Source organism: Schistocerca gregaria, chromosome 1, assembly GCF_023897955.1.
Source record: "Schistocerca gregaria isolate iqSchGreg1 chromosome 1, iqSchGreg1.2, whole genome shotgun sequence".
Taxonomy (NCBI): Eukaryota; Metazoa; Arthropoda; class Insecta; order Orthoptera; family Acrididae; genus Schistocerca; species Schistocerca gregaria.
The window spans coordinates 929,136,379-929,155,302 of NC_064920.1; the positions used below are offsets into that span (position 1 = coordinate 929,136,379).

Consider the following 18,924-nt stretch of genomic DNA (forward strand, 5'->3'; position numbering starts at 1 on the left):
AAACTTCACAGGACGAGTGACCATGTTATGTAAGAAATTTACCAAGTAAAATTTCAGTTTTGTTGATATAAAAATTCAACAAATAGCAGATTGTGAATCATAATTTTAGAAAAACCGTTAAAAACGTTCTTTTTTGAATTAGATCCACCAAATACAAATAATTAGTTTCGTATGACATATATGACGAAACTCCAGATCGGCAAGTTAACTTTGCGAAATTATTGATGCTAATCGACGACGACACTGTCTGATAAACGGTGACAACACCTGATCTGAGGGTCAGCGACTGGTGTAGACAAACAGTGGGGGAGGCTCAGTTTGCATACATCTCATTAGGGAACCGGTTGCTCTGGACAGATTCTTTACCTGCTGCACCCTTGTAGGAAACCCCACGGTAGGAAACCCCACGTAGCCGCTCTGCAATGATACGCCCAAATATTTAATCGACGTGGCCGCGTTAAGCGCTACAATACTAATGGAATATTCAAACATTACAGTATTCTTGTTCCTATTCATCTCCATTAATTTACATTTATCTGTATTTAGAGTTAGCTGTCATTCTTTACACCACTCACAGATCCTGTCCAAGTCATCTTGTATCCTCCTACAGTCACTCAACGACGACACCTTTCTGTACACTACAGCATCATCAGCAAACAGCCGCACATTGCCATCAACCTTATCCAAAAGATTATTTATGTAGACAGAAAACAACAGAGGACCTACCACACTTCCCTGGGGCACTCCAGATGATACCCTCTCCTCCGATGAACACTCACCATCGAGGACAGCGTACTAGGTTTTATTACTTAAGAAGTCTTCGAGCCACTCACATACTTGGGAACCAATCCCATATGCTCGTACCTTAGTTAGGAGTCTGCAGTGGGGCATTGGAGAAGAATGCATACGGGCCTCTTCGCAGTTGTCCCACACTCTATGAATCTACTTTCCAGGCTCTGAGCTCTCTCGAGGTAAGCATGTGCAGGTTTCCGCTGGCTGTGGAAACATCGCGGTAGACCTAGCAGAGGAAGCCCACCGGAAGAATGGCACAGTGGGTGGACGGCGCGCCGCTGTGCAGGCAGGGGCAGGCCAGTGCCGATTGTGAGCAACTGCTGGCAGCGCGGCAGGCAGCAGGCAGCGAAGGAAGGGAAGCGCAGCGCCAGGAAGGGAAGGGAAGGGCGTGCTGGCGCGGCAGGGACCTGTTGTGCGCCGCCGGCTGCCTACCGCTGGCGGCTGGCGGGCCGTCAGTCTGCCGCCGACTGTCCAGGCGCGAGCACCGCCACTCTGCCACTGTGCCCCACGCTCTCCGGACTCTCGCCCAGCCGGCCTCCGCGGGAGCAGCCTCTCGCTCGCCGCCGGATCCACGCCTCACCAGAGTGTCGCCAGCCGAGTTCTCGCCGAGGTGCAGTGCAGGTCGTGTCGTTCGTGTGTGTTCCGACGTTCGATCGATTTCTTATATTTCTTTGGCGTCACATAAGTATTCAACTACGGTTGCTAGGAGTATACCCTGTGCTGCGCTGTGGACAGTGCCGATCATGTGATTTTTCTGGTGAGTCTCTGTATTCATTCGATATACTGTGTTGCTGCTGCATCGTGACCACTGAACACAAATCTGCTCGTTGTTGACGGCAGCTTGATTATGTTTCTCGTACAGTTACTCGTTTAACAATAACGACTCCATGACAGAAATACTAAGCCTGTAACCAACTCGATTGAAAGCTATCATCAACAGTGACACTTGCTTTCCAACACTACCGTTTATTTAAAATAACAGACACTCAGTTACTTTTAAATTTTTACCTGTCCCGCGTGCTTTCTTTTCGGTGCCTCATAGAAAGCACATTTTCTTCGTTCATATGCTCTGTACGTTACATATTGTTGTATGACGCAGTGCAAGGTTTGTCTTACGTGAGCCAAGATATGCCTCCCCAGTTTTCGAGAGATTGTTGTAATGATTTTTTAGCATACGTAATATTTGAAATATTTTCATTTGTATTTTGTTTCCAACCGTATATATATCTAAGGTTACATAACACAACGTAAAACTTGAGCCCCTCTTTAAGAAAATCTATTATTCTCACATCGGTCTTCGCATTTTCACTTTTTTACTATACTATACTGCTCAGTGTGTCATTTTAAGACATTTTAAGACATTACCGTTTACAGTAATGCATGAGTTCGTTAAGGAACATCGTTTCTCTCCACACACCACGTTCATACTAGGCTGACAAAAGAGTTATTAATATTCCAGAAATGCCTAGTGCGAAAGATAGAAGAAAGTGACTATAGGGTACTGGTTCCAAGTGTGAAAGCTGTTCAAATCTACCACTAGATGACCGCTTAAATCTCGTAGCTTAGCGTTGAACGTTGTTTTACGGACAAACGCTCGCGGAACACGTGGACTTGGCCTTACTGCGCATGAGCTACGGAGTGCGATGCTGGGGACGCTTGGCACACTGTGCGCTAACAGAGTAAACGTTACCACGTGTGGTGGCCTGGGCAGTCTTCGTAATCAGACCCAACTACGCACTTGTCACATCTGCTTTTGTTTTCGTAAATACTTACAGATATAACCATTTTTAACGAAAAATGATACCCAAATTCGTTTACCCTCCCAACAGTTTCATGATGAAAAGACCGCTTCAGCAGTATCGTAACTATTTACTTACGACCCAACTAGTTACATGGCTTTAGACTCACGTCTTCAGGGGTAAATGTTTATTTAATAGCTTGGTTCAAACAATAACCAATAGACAACCTAAAATTCTGTCCATTTGTAATAAATGGGCTCACCCGTCTGGTTACCGTAAAGAACAAAATTATGAAATAAATGTATATCCCTGAAGATTTCACTCTAATGCCATAAAACTAATTGGATCAAATCTAATATTTGTCATGCAGCTGAATCAGCCTTTTTCGTCGTGACAGAATTCTACAGCTGCGGACGCCCACAATACAAAAATGTCTGCCTCAGAGAGTTGTCGATCATATAACTGAAATTCAGAGGCGCTGCTGTTTCTGTGCTACTAATTAAGGTGTGAATGATGCACAAGGATTTGGTGAAAGGTAAATTTCTCCGTCTTCATTACTCGTTTCGAAAATTGTGAACACAGGGGGATGTAGTGCAATGCAATGAAGAAATATGTGTAAACTCCATTTCTCCACATTTTCTTTTCTTTGACAATACTGGAGGTTGTGTACATACTCTTAATACTCTGAATTATTCCCTTGCTGAATCATTTGCAAGAAGTTTTAATACGAGATGAAATAAATGCCGTCACCTTTTTTTTTTTTTTTTTTTCGTGTAAGTCTTATCCGTGCTTGACGAAGAAAGAGTGAAGTCCCTGCAGCTTCAAGAAAGACTAGACTTAGTGTAAGTAAATTGCAGTTCATGTGAATCACATTACTGAATGTTCAGTTTGAAAGACAACCACCTAAACTGATCGGCTATGTGGGGGCTCTTGTTTTTAGATATAGGAACCCTTTGGAATAATTTCTGTAAATGGTTACATGAGTAACGTACAACACCGTTATTTCGAATTTAGTATCCGCATACTTAAATCATAAAACTTACTCGGGCTGCCAGATACTTCAAAATGTTTCGGACTAATTCTCCGCAGTCGCTGAAAATTACTGGAATCACTGAAAACACTTTGTGAGGATTTAGTTCCCGTAATGCAGTTTTCTTCCGTTTACGGTTCACTACGAAAAATACTTAACGATAAACCATGATACATTATCCAGGAAGCATTTTATGACTACTGGGCTAAAATATAAAGAGCGTATTCTATCTCAGGCAGCTGTGGTGTTTATGATGATCCCAGCAATCGTGTTCAAATCTTGGAAACCGACAAACTTCCTCTTGCGGGAAGCACAGAGATGGGAGAGCGGCAGCCTGGTGAATCACGGGGTCACTGTACTAGTGACTGTTTAAGAAAAGGAAAGAAGAGTTCTAGAATCCCAACATCCGCCGTGTAACCTTTAACCGGATAACATTTTATGGCGGGAGTTATCAGGCGCTACGCTACGAGGCGAGCGGTAAAATATTTCATGCTCAGCTGTAACCGACACCCCCCTGTCCGATCGGCTATTTTACGACCGCACGCGAGTGCACTTCGACCTCTGACCTGCGGTGTACTTTCTTCCGTTTATTGAAAAGCCCCGGCATTAAGCGCGTGATGAAAGATACTTTACTGTTCCGATGACTAACAAATCTACTGTGCCATGACCCTGTACAATACAGAGCTGACCGTCATGCAGATAACATGTACAAGTCTTGGACACATGGACGGACGTAAGGAAAACTGGGCAGTGAAGGTACAGGTCACCAACAACGACATACACATTTCATGAATTAGACGGTTTCCTTGAAGGAAAACATACACACATAAGTAACGCCGAACATACCTTCGACAGTTCTGGGAACGAGCAGTGAATGAGCGGTTTTTACAAACCTGTTGATTCACTCCTGCGGTAAAAGTCGTATACGAGGCTCGTAAACACAATAAGAACAGACTGGTGCCATAAAATGTGTGATTTACCAAATATGTTCAGTCAGCGTTGACCACCCTCGATGTAGAACCCGTTTGAGTCCTCGCACTCCGGATGTCCTTCCACTGCCCAAAATATTTCTGCATTTCGTTTACCGTGAGATTGCGCGTAAGTTCCTTCCATTGTTCTTGCACTTTGACCGAATGCAAGAGAACGATTATAGTAAACTGCTCGTCAGTTGCAACTAAGTAGATAACTTTTGTTCAAACTTGATACAGTGTAAGGACAAAGTTGAAGATCGCAGTTTCGAAATAATACGCGACGATGAATAGTTTCTTTGTAGTGTGAGTATCCTCATTTCTTTCATGTCGTAGTATTTAGCGAACTGAAACACGATGTCACTAATGGAAACGTCAATTTTCTTAGGAGATTACAAAGTAATCTGTTGGTTAAAACTTTTCAGAAAAAAATAAGCCCTGAATCTAGAGAAATGTGTAGTTGTATGGCTCTTAAGAGAGTTAGTATAACAGCATTTGACCATACCATCAGTACTTTACAGTTGTGCCGGATATGCAAGTACACAGGAGTAACAATGCATGGGGATATAAAAGTAAAATTACCACAAACCTTCGCCGTACAGTAAGTATGTTCTTCGTGATTACCTGATACTATAAACCGTAACCTGCCTAAGAAATGCAGTATTAAATTTTTGACAGTTGGAATGTCGTCTGTGTGTGCGAGGGATCCACATGAAACTACAGTAATTCGTTGTATATGCAGTGTAGTGGAAAACAAATGGTAACATGATTGTCTGACTCACTTTAAAGTGGTCGCAAAAGTGCAGTCAAATATACCAGAAAGAGGATAACATTCTTTTTATTAGCCGACCGGTGTGGCCGTGGGGTTCTAGGCGCTTCAGTCTGGAACCGCGCGATCGCTACGGTTGCAGGTTCGAATCATGCCTCGGGCATGGATGTTGTGATGTGTGATGTCCTTAGGCTGGTTAGGTTTCAGTAGTTCTAAGTTCTAGGGGACTGATGACCTCAGATGTTAAGTCCCATAGTGCTCAGAGCCATTTGAACCAATCTTTTCATTAACTAGTTGAAATCTGGTCAATTAAGTTGAAAGACAAGGCTGTAGGCATTTCCTACTTATTTCAAAGATCCTTACGTAATGGTTCCATAGCGATCGCCAAGACGGAGGATCCATTACGATTTCAGCTGGAGAAAATAGCTAAACATTATAATGCTTCATCTGTGAATGAATCGAAAAGAATCTTTAATATTGTAGAAGACTGCTGTGCTACAGACTGAAGTATACAAGAAAACTTACGAACATGCTTTGAAGGCCTAACGGTACCGACCGGACACCATTCAGTCCTCAGCCCTCGGGTGCTACCGGATTTTGATACGGAGGGGCATGCGGTAAGCACATCGCTATCCAGGCCGTTGTCAATTTTCGTGATCGGTACAAACCGAAGTGTATAAATACAAAATCTCATCATAAACCATGATTCAGTTTACCAGAGACGGCATGGTAGAGGTTTAGCGATATTGCGCCACTGGAGGAAACTCATCTGTTGGGTGGGCTCGATTTCGAACCATGGGCGTCCTGATAAATAAGTCAAATAATTAATGCAGTGCCTCATCACTGTGGTGTACCAATAAAATTGTCTTAAGAACGTACAAATGGACGCTTTTTATAGCAGCATCACTTGGACGTTAAGCTGAATTATGACAGTAATTTTTGCACAGTATTGTAGACAGCTAACGCATACACAGCGTATCATGGGCGAACACAACGGCCCGCATCTCGTGGTCGAGCGGAAGCGTTCTCGTTTCCCGCACCCGGTTTCCCGGGTTCGATTCCCGGCGGGGTCAGGGATTTTCTCTGCCTCGTGATGCCTGGGTGTTGTGTGTTGTCCTTAGGTTAGTTAGGTTTAAGTAGTTCTAAGTTGTAGGGGACTGATGACCATAGATGTTAAGTCCCATAGTGCTCAGAGCCATTTGAACCATTTTTTTTTTTTTTTTTTTTTTGCAAACACAACGCCTTACGAAGTTCAGTGGTGGCACTGTAAGAGATTGTTGGCGGCGCCAGCAGTGTAAGCTAAATCTTTGACAATGCCAGCCGCTGGTGTTGTCGAAACATTAGAACAATCACTAAAGAAACATTGGCCGAAGAGAGCGAGACAAAAGCTAAAAGGCAGTACATCAACAAGTGACTACGAAAGCGTTAACAGTTCTGTGCAATGTATGTCTGTTAACTTTACTGAATCATATACAGCTTCCAATCCATTTCAACGAAGTTTTCTGGTATAAGAGAAATCCCATTTTATGCTGTTCCTTTTACATTCGTCATGTTTCTGTAAATCATTATTTTTTCCCGATGACGGTTTTTTTATTTCTGGCACTCAGATTCTCTCCTATGTTAAACGTCTTTTAGCGAAGCCCATCGCCACTTGACGCTTACAATGGGCAGTCATTATTTAACTGCTGTTTAGGAACACATATTTAATGTGTCATTTAACATTTTTGTCTCTTCACTGCATTAACACTTTCGGGCTGTTTACTTTAAAAGAGAATTCATTGTACTTAGGAGCACCTAACAGGGATCGAATGTCATAACGAATCATTGCTGAAGTGCACTGTTTCAGTGTTGTAGTACTGGGACTTAAAAAACATCGACTAGAAGCCAAATATCGAATCAAGTTAGTTGCTTTCACTGTGGACAGTGTGTTCTTTGACATTACAGATACATCCAAACCATGCATTTGTCGCGAATACCACTGTTTTCCTTACTGTAATTTAAAGTTTCTTCGAAGGATGGGTTTTAGCATTCGTCGAAAGCGCCCAATGGAATCGTAGAGGTCCTATGGAAGGCTGTGCCTAAATCATCGATTGTTCCAGGAGGCCATCACTAGAGTGGAAAAAAAGTCCAATAAATGAAGATGCGTCATACTTTCCTCAGGAGAACTTGTTGGACCGTTAACCGTCTGCAGACGAAATTTTCCTAATTATACAGACAGTGAATTACAACACTACATTAAAACTTGTTCAAATGGCTCTGAGCACTATAGGACTTAACAGCTGTGGTCATCAGTCCCCTACAACTTAGAACTACTTAAACCTATCCAACCTAAGGACATCACACACATTCATGCCCGAGGCAGGATTCGAACCTGCGACCGTAGCAGTCGCGCGGTTCCGGACTGCGCGCCTGGAACCGCGAGACCACCGCGACCGGCCACTACATTAAATGTATTGGATATTTCACCGCATTGACAACATAAGTCTCTGATCTATTCATCTATTCTATAATTTATTTAAGTTATTCTGTGTATCTCAGGACTATAACATTTGATTATCTTTGATATTTGAATGTCTTTCCTCTGGACCAGAGGATGTTTCCAATTTTCTTGATAGCCTATGACATTTACAAAATTACAAGAAAGCACACGAATTTGTAATTGTTAAGATACGCCCCCATTTCTTGTAGTTATATTTTCTGTAAGTAATTTTACAGCTTTTTTACGTATTATTTCTGATGCATATCTGTTTATTGTTGTCCCTCATTTTGCCGAGATTTACCTCTTTAAAGTATTGAAAGCAATTTTCCTTCTGACAGAATCCCTCAGATTCGTTATGATTTCTCCGTGTAGCAAACGGCACGTATGGCTTTATATGATGATCTCACTTCTTTATCTCCACTAATTACTATTAAGCTATGGTATTTCAGTGGAAGTATAATAACATTAAAATCCCCTATTTATCTCTCATTAATCTTCACCGTTTCACAGTGTTGGTTGTGCAGCACTTCTACGAAGAAGACTCAGTCGGAAAGAAATCGCTGAGAATTATTATAATCGAGGAAAAACTATTTGGGTATAAACACAAACTTAATTTCAGTACGAGGAATGTTCACAATACGAAAACTATAAACCAGACAAGATTAGAGATACTAATCCTTAAAAGAGTTAAAATAGCTGCCATTACATAGCACAATAGCTTTCCTGATCATAATGCCTCAAGCTGATAAATTCCATTCTCGATTTTGTATGCCGTGCATAGTTGTGTGGTTACCGATTTCACAGAGAGTCACGTGCCCCATCATTTATTCCTAAAGGGAGCAGCCGGAGGCTGGCGGTCAGTTCCGATGTGGAAAGTGTTAGCCATGCCCTGCGGTCGTCCGGAACGGTCTTTAGGAGAGCATAAATTGATGTTGAGGGTGGAACCGGACTGCCTTAACTTACCAGCTGACTGGTAACTGACCGTAGCGAGCGATATGGGCCCGTCGGACTACCCTCATTTAGTCATCCGAGGATTTGTCCACTGATAGTTATCTGAGCTTCTCCCGTGGCCTTTCAAATATCGAAACAGTAACTAGCGGAAACCTAACCTAACGTACAGATTGTTTATAAACTGGTTATACCAAAGTAACCTTTATTTGTGAAAACCGTAAATAACTTACAGAAGTGTTTGGCACATCACTGAATGTAGTTTATCTTCAACTTTGTTTAGAACTTTTATTTATAAATTTTCAGTAACATGGAAAATGCCCATCTGTAATCAATTTCCTGTCAAAATCTATAAAGAGACTCTTGATGTATGCTGGCAACTGCTTACGTTATGCGTTGGTGCAGTTCGTCCACATTTTCCGAGGTGCAGAAACAACTGCTCTGTCTTTCATGTAACCCCTTACATAGGAGGCCATTGGGGTTAAATTAGGTGTTCATCGTGGCCGGGATATTGTTCTACCGCGTTTGATGAAAGTTGACACATTATTACGAGACATGCGACAACTTCACGATGATAATGTGGATGCACGCCCTGTTGATGGAAAATAAATTCTGTACCCATATTCTGTTGTAACTGAGGATTAGATAATTTTCAAGCATGTCCAAGTACGAAATGCCAGTTACAGTTGACTCGACAAAAAAGAATCACAGTAAGTCTTATTACATTTTACAGTACAAAAAAATTTGCCTTAAGTGTATACGTAAATGTCTGATTTATGTGATGCCATTTCCGCTCATCCCATATCCGAACATTACGCCCATTCACTTTAACATAGATCTGGAAGATGGTATCGTCACTGAACACCATTTAATTTAGAAAATTATGTTCACTCTGCATTTCTTTAAAAATTTGTACACAAAACTCAGCTTGTTTTTCATGGTCACTTTCTCTTAAAGCTTGCTACAGTTCCAGTTTGTAGGGTCTGCATCTGAGGCGTTTCCGTAATACTTTCCATTCTGTAACACTAGACGTATTCGGTTCTGAACTGCAAGTCTCGTTGACTTACCCGACAACGAATATAAGTCTGTCAAATTGCTACGTCATACACTACTGGATGTTAAGTCCTGATTTGCCTCTGAACTGTACTAGTGGATATGGATTCGCGACTGTGTAAACAAAACTGCACACACTCTGCACCATTATACTACTCCTTTATGACTACTGAAATAACACACTGTCGGCCGGAGTGGGCGAATGGTTCTAGGCGCTTCAGTCAGGAGCCGCGCGACCGCTACGGTCGCAGGTTCGAGTCCTGCTTCGGGCATGGATGTGTGTGATGTCCTTAGGTTAGTTAGGTTTAAGTAGTTCTAAATTCTAGGGGACTGATGACCTCAGAAGTTGTCGCATAATGCTCAGAGCCATTTGAACCATTTTTTGAAATAACACATTCAGGCAAGCCGTCTAGCGGGAACGTCAGGAACTAACAATGTTAGGCGCAAATAATCTTGACGATATACTGCACTCAGTGTTGTGTCAAATGTCCATGTAAGTGATTTACCCTTTTCGCAATTAAATATTATTTCTGTGTAAATAATTTATAAACGTGCTGTGTTATTTACAGGAATAATTCCACTACTTTACTGAAATACTGAATAAGGCACTCAGTTGACTCCGTATCAGAATTATTTAGTATAGCAATGTTTCGACTTAAAAAGTAACTTAGACAACAGCCAACGATTGTTTTAATTGTCATATACCTAAAGAGTATGCAGACTCTGTTTTTAAAACGTATAATTTGGAACTGTTACTCTTCTATGTCGGGCTTTCCCGGTATCACTTTTTCTACCTAGCTTATTTTTCGGGGAAACAAAGTGGATTAAGCAACTACCCACCTATGTTTATCAAATAAACAACAACCTTCACCAAATATCCCGGGTAACGCATCACTGTGTTAAATGGAGGCTGAAACGTCTTGTCAGGACACCATAACATAATTTCCGCTTGTTTTCCTAAAAACACTCCAGGTTAATATTGGAACGGTTCATTCAGCAACCCCTTGTCAATTTCTTTAAATTTTCAAACTGTACAGCGCGCTGTTGCTAAATACTTCGCTCCTTACAGGATGTCAAGAACGAAAATTACGAAACTACACTGTTGAATAAGACAAATTTTTCTATTTTTAAAGGCCCCCACAATTAATATATTTGCAGCTCGCAGACGATAATCGCCCTGCAAAAAATCGTAAAGTATCATTTTCAAACTGGATTATGGTGGTTTAACTCAACTTGACTTGCACTAAAGTCACCCAATAACATGAGAAACTTAAGAGATGCTGTAGGACAACAGTGAGTGATGATAATCTATATCAGCCTTTTTTACTTATACGACATGTTAAAGCGGAAATTAGAACATTGCAGAAGTATTGCACTATTGCCGTGGATAAACGGTTGTTTTAATACAATATACACCACTCGACGCGGTGTTTGATGCAAGTAACTCAGTCTATAGAAATCAGACGTCATCGATCGGTTCTCACTGCTTCCTGGCCATGGCCCACTTTATTTAGCACCGTGTTTAGTGTACTAAAAGATAACTCATTGGCGCAGTTAACGAACATTGAAACGATATACGCGACATTCAAATTGTTGGTATGTTTGGCGCGCGCTCATCATTTATTGTCTGCTGTGTAGAGTAAACAGTGGGAGAAAAGTAACCTGTACCGGTTAGTGTTATTCTGTTCTCACCGTTCACTTACACCTATCAGCCACCTCAACCAGAATATTATTAGACCGCGTACAGTACTATGGGACTTCAGGAAGGAAACATCACGTTATTATGGCAGATCACAGAATTTTTTATTGAATTCAGTACTTCACTTCATAGTGAGACAGATACATGAAATTATTTTTCAACATAGTTACAAAATCTCTGAAAACAACGACCAGAACTTTACTTCAGTTCATCGAAAATAGAAATCCGCTCCTTGGACACGGAGTCATTAGAGAATTGCAGTGTGAACGACCTCATTGTTGGAAAACCTCTTTTCCTTCAGGTTCTCTTGCCCCTCCTTCCAGATCAGCATTATCCAAGTCTGTACATTCTTGCTAGCACCATTTCACTACAGCTGGATTTGCATCAGGCCCACTTATCATTAGGATTTCACGGTGAATCTGTGTGCAATTTCGACGTTTTTCCAATAAGACTCATACTATCCCAGTGCTTCAGCTTCGGGTTAAGTTTCCAGTTGCTGCACCATTTCACTCGCACACTATGATGCACATCTTCTCAGTGCCACAGTATAACTGTGTCTGCAGGAGACCAGGAAGGGAAGGGGATGCCCACATTACTAGCCTTACCCGCTCAATTCAGCAATTGGAGGAAACAAAATCTAAATGTTCCCTGACATCAATCGCAAATTTTCTCCCACCCTCACTCCAGTGTACAAAGACTATTCACTTATTAAGGCCCGATCGGTTGTGAAATCTAAACGATGTGAAATTCTGATGCAACTTTACACAGCTGTGTTGTTCATTGTCTGTAGTATTCTCGTCAATCACTTCATGTCGCTATTTTTAGTTCTCAGCGCCAGTCAGCACGTAACTACGCCTAGAAAATAATGTCCCCCGCAGAGTACGAGTACCTGCTGAGAGATTTCGCCTGATTTCATGCAACCCACATAACATAAATGTTATACATTTCCTTCTTCATGACAATTTTCGTTTGCACAGTGCAGGGACAATGAAGGCGCTCCTGCAGGGTTTTGCAACGAGAAGTGTTTGATCATCCACCATGCAGCCACGACTTGGATCTCTCTGATTTTCATCCCTGTTAATATGAACTGCTGCCTATGGAGACAACATTCTGGCACAGGCAACGAGCTGCAGCCTACCATAGACAATTGGTGGAAATCATAGGCGGCTGCCTTTTTGACCAGGGTATTGGAAAGTTTGTACAACGCTATGCCAAACGTATAAGTCGGAGCGGCGACTATATAGGGAAGTAGCTGGAAGTTGTAGTAAATACTGAAAATACTAGATTCTTGGTATTTACTGTTGTTTCCATTTCGCGACTAATCGGACGTTTATAAACGAATAGACCACGTATTTCTTTTGTAGAAGGGTGGGAAGGCAGAGGGGAAGCATTTAATGTACGAGACAACGATACACTGGAGAAGCTGCAGTCATGATCATGTAACAGCTGATTATTTTTTGGCGATCATCGGGAAACAAATGGTAAATGTGCAGTGATGTAAGCGGACGACTTTTTCAAAAGATCTCTAAAACAGTTTTCTTTAAACAGCAGCCTGAAACCATCTTCGAAAATCAATAACATCAAATCCTTCAAAGACGCCTTACCGACTTATTGTCTCTTAAAGAAGTGTTTCTTTTACCTCAAATGATCACTACAAAAATTTGTATGCGCATTGTAAAAAAATTACACAATTTTTTTTACTTCGGACATCGTTATTTACTTTGCTGCTTAAATAACAAAGCTCACTTACTGCTTTGTGTCATATCCTAATCTCATTCCCTAGCACCGTATGATTTAATTCAAATACATTTCTTTGTCATTGTTTTGTTATTGTTGATACCCATCTGACAACCTCGATTCAAGGCACCAAACATTCCGTTCGACGGCACCCCCAGTGTCTTGCCATCTCTGGCAGAACTATACGTCATCACGAAACCTTAAAGTTTTTATTTATTCTCCGTGAATTTTAATACTCTCTCTAAATTTACAGATGCTTTTCTTCACAGCTTCTTACTTTGTATATAGAACAATATCAGTGATAGTCTACTGCTTCCCTCGATTCTTATAACAATAGTCTGGTTTCTATACAAGTTGTTAATAACGTGTCACTTCGTGTATTCTACTCTGCTGCCTTAAGAATTTCAAACGTGTATCGTACCTTCATCCTGAAGCGACTTCTCGCATTCGCGAAGAGACCTGACGAATATTTGCCCTGTTTGGGTATTCTTGCATTTAGGTTTTCCTTTTCTTTCTGTAATCGAGAATATGTCGTAGCCGTTTAGATGTTGGAAACGTTTCCATTTGCAAGTAATGAGTCCTTCATTTTTTTATGTAACTGATGACACGTCCACTGAGTTGATGAGAATGTCTTATTCAGGGTAAGAGCTGCTGTATGCTCCTCTGGCACCTTGGAACCTGTCCATCTTCCCATAGAGCAGTGTGGTGTCTGGATAGCCGCGCTGATGTTTGTCTGGCGGGTAGTGGAGTCGCTTTTAAGCTGTCACCTTACGAAACGAGCAGTCGTCCTAAATCATGAGAAGGGTTACCGTTACGTCAGCGTCTTCAGGACTCCACTTCAAAGACGTGCCGTACGTATCTCAAACCTTTCACAGTCACTGGTGCTTTAACACATCCGGGTGCTTTTTTCCTACGTGGAGGCTATCGAAACACCGTCTCTAGTTTGTGTTGTTCCATTTTCCGTCATGCTATGCCAAAGTAGAGTTGGCAATATATAATCTTAGCCTAGAGGGAATATTAGAAACCTTGTTTCTAAGTTTTTCTTCTAGTGCAAGAAAACGAGTAGAGATGCCATTGACAGTGATACAATGAAAAAGTAAATCTGACAGAACTAAATCTTTTATTGCTGAGCAAACATTTACCAGTGTCATGGAAAGCATTTAGTAACAGTGTTTGACGCAAGGGTAGATTACTATAACTGTATCGCAGATGCGATTGCATGTCGCGAAAGTGAATCTGAAACGTTACATTATTCCTCACATTTGTGAGTGACAGCGTAACATCACGGCAAAATTGCAGACCACATAAACATTGTAAACGTCAAGTAACAATACTTGTTGTGTTCTGTGAAGGCTCCCTTTCTGTAAATTATTTATTCCAGTAAGCAAAGTAAGATACGGCAGAGCCCAGCTATCGTAACTACATTAAGCGATTCATCGGTACCGTAAGTTTCTTCCAAACTACAAAATAATGCTTCACTACGGAAGCTGTCTCTAGGGTAACGCAGATTTCAGGCACCCCGTTTTAAAAAATCCTGCCCAAAGAAAAATTTTCTGTGAAACATTGTAGATACATGCGCATTGTAAGTTTTACAGTTGGATGAACGAAACCTCATCAGATGACTGTTTTGTCACACAGTTTACGTAGTATCGGAACATATAGTGATTCGTATAATTCAAGATAAGCGTATCTTGAAGTTCATCTGTTCATTTTTGTATTTGTTTCATTCAGTAGCTTTTACAGTGAACATATTTCCTAGAATGTATGTCATAAGAAGTTTTATTGCAAGTAATTCCTATAAACCTCTAGAAGACAAGAAAGATTTGCCGATTTCTTTGTGTTGGTCAATTCAGAGAACGTTTCGTATACCCCACAAAATTCACATCTATTCTCCTTATTTCACTTACACCCTGAGTTTCCACTGTGTAACTATTGGTTTTATTCTATTGCATTTATTTCGTGTACAAAAATAGAATGAGAACAAAATTTCAGAAAACTGATCAACCCATAGAGTGACAGATGTAAACAATGCGTTGAAACACTTTAGTCTGAAGATAATCACTGTGTGGCTGAAACTAAATGGGTAATGAAGTTCCGCTGTGTCTATAGAGATATAAAAGAAAAATGTCATTCACGATATAATCAGACTGGTCGCCATGTTTTCCCAAAAATAGTCAGTGGGGAGTGTATTATTTTCTGGTACTCTGTGAATGTCCTCTTGGCATTTCACATCTTCTGATAATTCGCTGGTACTTGATAACCTTTACCTTCGACCTATCATCTTCTTACTTGCACTTGTCACAATAAATGTTAAGTATGCAACGTTATAAAGGTGTAATAATTACTGTATTGCTTCCATAAATTCGTCTGCATATTGAGTGATGTTTCAGAACTGACAGTTCTAAATATCGTTTCGTGTCTCACACTAGAAAATGTTGAAGTCATCTCGTCAATGCAACCCGTTAAGGATGCACTGTCGTGCAGAACTTTATATTAAAATATCCTTCAAGAAACGGCTACTTCGTAAATGGGAAGTAAGACACATTTAATGCTGTTAAACTAACTGCTATTGTCCCTACGAGTCTGTAGCGTCTCCCAGTCACATAATACGTTGAAACACAAATACAGACAGCGCAAGAAATCACTAAAACGGAGAATAATTAGGGTGTTCGGACGTCTCTGAAGATTTAGCGGTACTAAAATATCCCACTACTGTAAATACTGCAGAAGAAATGCACATAAATATAACGGAGTGAAGTTAATGAACTATATGGTTTTCAGTGTCCCTACCGCAGTATTTCATGTCGGAGTAACAGCATGCGCTGCATTATGTTTACGACCGAGCCAGTTATCAACGGCGCAATTTACGACGGGACTTTATTTGAGAGGTCAGAAGTGCAACTCGTTTCAGATAAATCGAATCCTTGCTGCTGTTTACTGCTCGGTATATTCGATTAGTCGCGGCTACGGTCACCGACGCAGCCGTGCATTACGCGGCAATTTATCGCCGAAGTGTCGCTCTCCTGACAACGTTGTTCCAGCGACGCTCGGCGAAGGAAGCGCCTGCCCTGCAGTATCAAATAAACTGTAGCTCACAGTTTCGTAGCTGTTAATTGTGCGTTCTCGTGAAACTGCCGCTGACCGTCACTGAGGAAGGAAGAACGACTAAAAACTGAATATCCGAAAGAAAGAACTTAAGAGAAGTCATTGACACTTTACACGCCGTTATGACCGCCGAAGGTTATTCTTCAGCAATTTCATGACTATTGAAGTTAATATCCTTTCATCAGTGAAGAGCTGTAAACACAAGGAAATACCTAACCACCGCTGTGGAGGACTCTGAATTACTTCGTCGAGTCGGCCAGTGTGGCCGAGCGGTTCTAGGCGCTTCAGTCTGGAACCGCGCGACCGGTACGGTCGCAGGTTCGAATCTTGCCTCGGGCATGGATGTGTGTGATGTCCTTAGGTTAGTTTGGTTTAGGTAGTTCTAAGTTCTAGGGGACTGATGACCTCAGATGTTAAGTCCCATAGTGCTCAGAGCCATTTGAACCATTTTTTTCTTCGTCGTACGCCGAAGATGATGGTACTACCGTGTATAGGCTGGTGGCAATAGTGTCTTTTTGAGGGCTGTCAATTTTATAATTAATATGGAAGTAGAATCAGAGTATAGAGAACAGATACTACATGTAACACACGCAAACACACACAGCCACACACATAGACACACACACAGACACACACACAGACACACACACAGACACACGCACACACACGCGCACACACACACACACACACACACACACACACACACACACACACACACACACACACAGTTATGACCTACCCTAATACTTGATGGTCCTCGTTTTAATCATTTTTATTAAGCACATTCTGTGGCTTGAGGTTCAGATAGAACTGTCTGTCCACTTTAGACAGGAAATCAAGGTTTTTTCTTTGTGTTTCAAGGTTGATATTTGCTTTCCGACTACATATTTGGGTACCCGATTTTCCAAGGCATGTACAAAGTGTGGCAAAATGATGCATTGTGGTCTCCCTCGAACTGACTTGCAGAACATGGTGACTTACTAAGCCTCCAACGAAGAATTTGTTACTTTAAAGCTGGCCGTTGTAGCCAAGCGGTTCTAGGCGCTTCAGTCTGGAACCGCGCAACCGCTACGGTCGCAGGCTCGAATTCTGCCTCGGGCATGGATGTGTATGATGTCCTTAGGTTAGTTATGTTTAAGTAGTTCTAAGTTCTGATGACCTCATATATTAAGTCCCATAGTGCTCAGAGCAATTTTTTTGTTACTTTAAGTAAAAGTTTCCGGCTCTCTGTTGGAAACCTCATCATTGTAAAATTTCTGAAAGGTACATCACCTTCGGGTTTGGTGGTGATATCCCTTCTTTCTGTATAACTTCAAAATGGTTCAAATTGCTCTGAGCACTATCGGACTTAACAGCTGTGGTCATCAATCCCCTAGAACTTAGAACTATTTAAACCTAACTAACCTAAGGACATCACACACATCCATGCCCGAGGCAGGATTCGAACCTGCGACCGTAGCAGTCGCACGGTTCCGGACTGTGCGCCTAGAACCGCGAGACCACCGCGGCCGGCCTGTATAACTTCGATATTCGTCTTTTCTTCTTGTGAAAGTTTCGAAAATTGGTATAATAATGTAACCTTACATTTATCTCGTTAGCTACAAAGGCATCCGTTTCCTTGCTCTTTCCATGGGACTACCTTGTTTTAGGCGTTCACGTATTCTTCACCACTGTTCCTTTTCCGCTTTCTGACATTTTTTCCCACCTCTTTCCAGTCCTTACACGTTTTTTAACTTGATTTTGCAGCACCTCATTATCCTAAACAAACAGTATTACGAGTTTACCAGCGATTACGAAGTTCGACTATTTGCTTCATATAGACAGTAAAATTATGTTGGCAGGCCTAGATAACCACTGAATAACACAGAGTAACAAAATTATAATTCCTGCTTTGGACCTATATGAAAGTGCATGTCAGAGAAGTCGTGAAAGTTTTCGTGAAAATCATACAAAGACAGTGGGACTACAGCATAGATAAAGTTGGTTCACGCAATATCAATATATGTCAGCAGTACGCATAAATGTCACATTGTCCAAATCGACGATGGCATGCTTTAGGCGCATCCTGTTCTGAGTCCCTTTTTTTTAGGTAAATAACATAAGTAAAATCAGTGCACGCTAGTGAAGGCATTAAAAATCCTGGGACACATGGTCGCGTGAAACAGACGTATGTGATCAACCGATTCCAGTGGAAGACGATGCAACAGACCAAAAAAATATTCAAATGTGTGTGAAATCGTATGGGACTTAACTGCTAAGGTCATCAGTCCCTAAGCTTACACACTACTTAACCTAAATTATCCTAAGGACAAACACACACACCCATGCCCGAGGGAGGACTCGAACCTCCGCCGGCACTAGCTGCACAGTCGATGACTGCAGCGCCTCAGTCCGCTCGGATAATCCAGCGCGGCTGCAAGAGACCATTGTCCTTCTGTGAACGCTCGTTGCTGTCATATAGCAAATTAATTTCTTCCACGCATCCCTCACGAACTGACAATGGCAGCAGAATCTAATAAATTAAATTTGCGCAAAGATTTACTCACAGTAACTATTCACGAACGGAACATAAAAAAGAAGAAAATGAGGGGGACGGGGAGGGAGG

At 41.5% G+C, this 18,924-nt stretch overlaps 1 protein-coding gene across 1 annotated transcript in view; it reads left to right on the plus strand.

The window, feature by feature from the left end:
- The first annotated feature begins 1,204 nt into the window (after nt 1-1,204).
- Nucleotides 1,205-18,924, plus strand: part of LOC126275253 (discoidin domain-containing receptor tyrosine kinase B-like) — a 185,909-nt gene continuing 168,189 nt past the window's right edge. The window contains exon 1 of the mRNA XM_049977181.1: nt 1,205-1,549. The gene's annotated coding sequence lies outside the window, so the exon portion shown is untranslated. The remainder of the gene's footprint in view (nt 1,550-18,924) is intronic.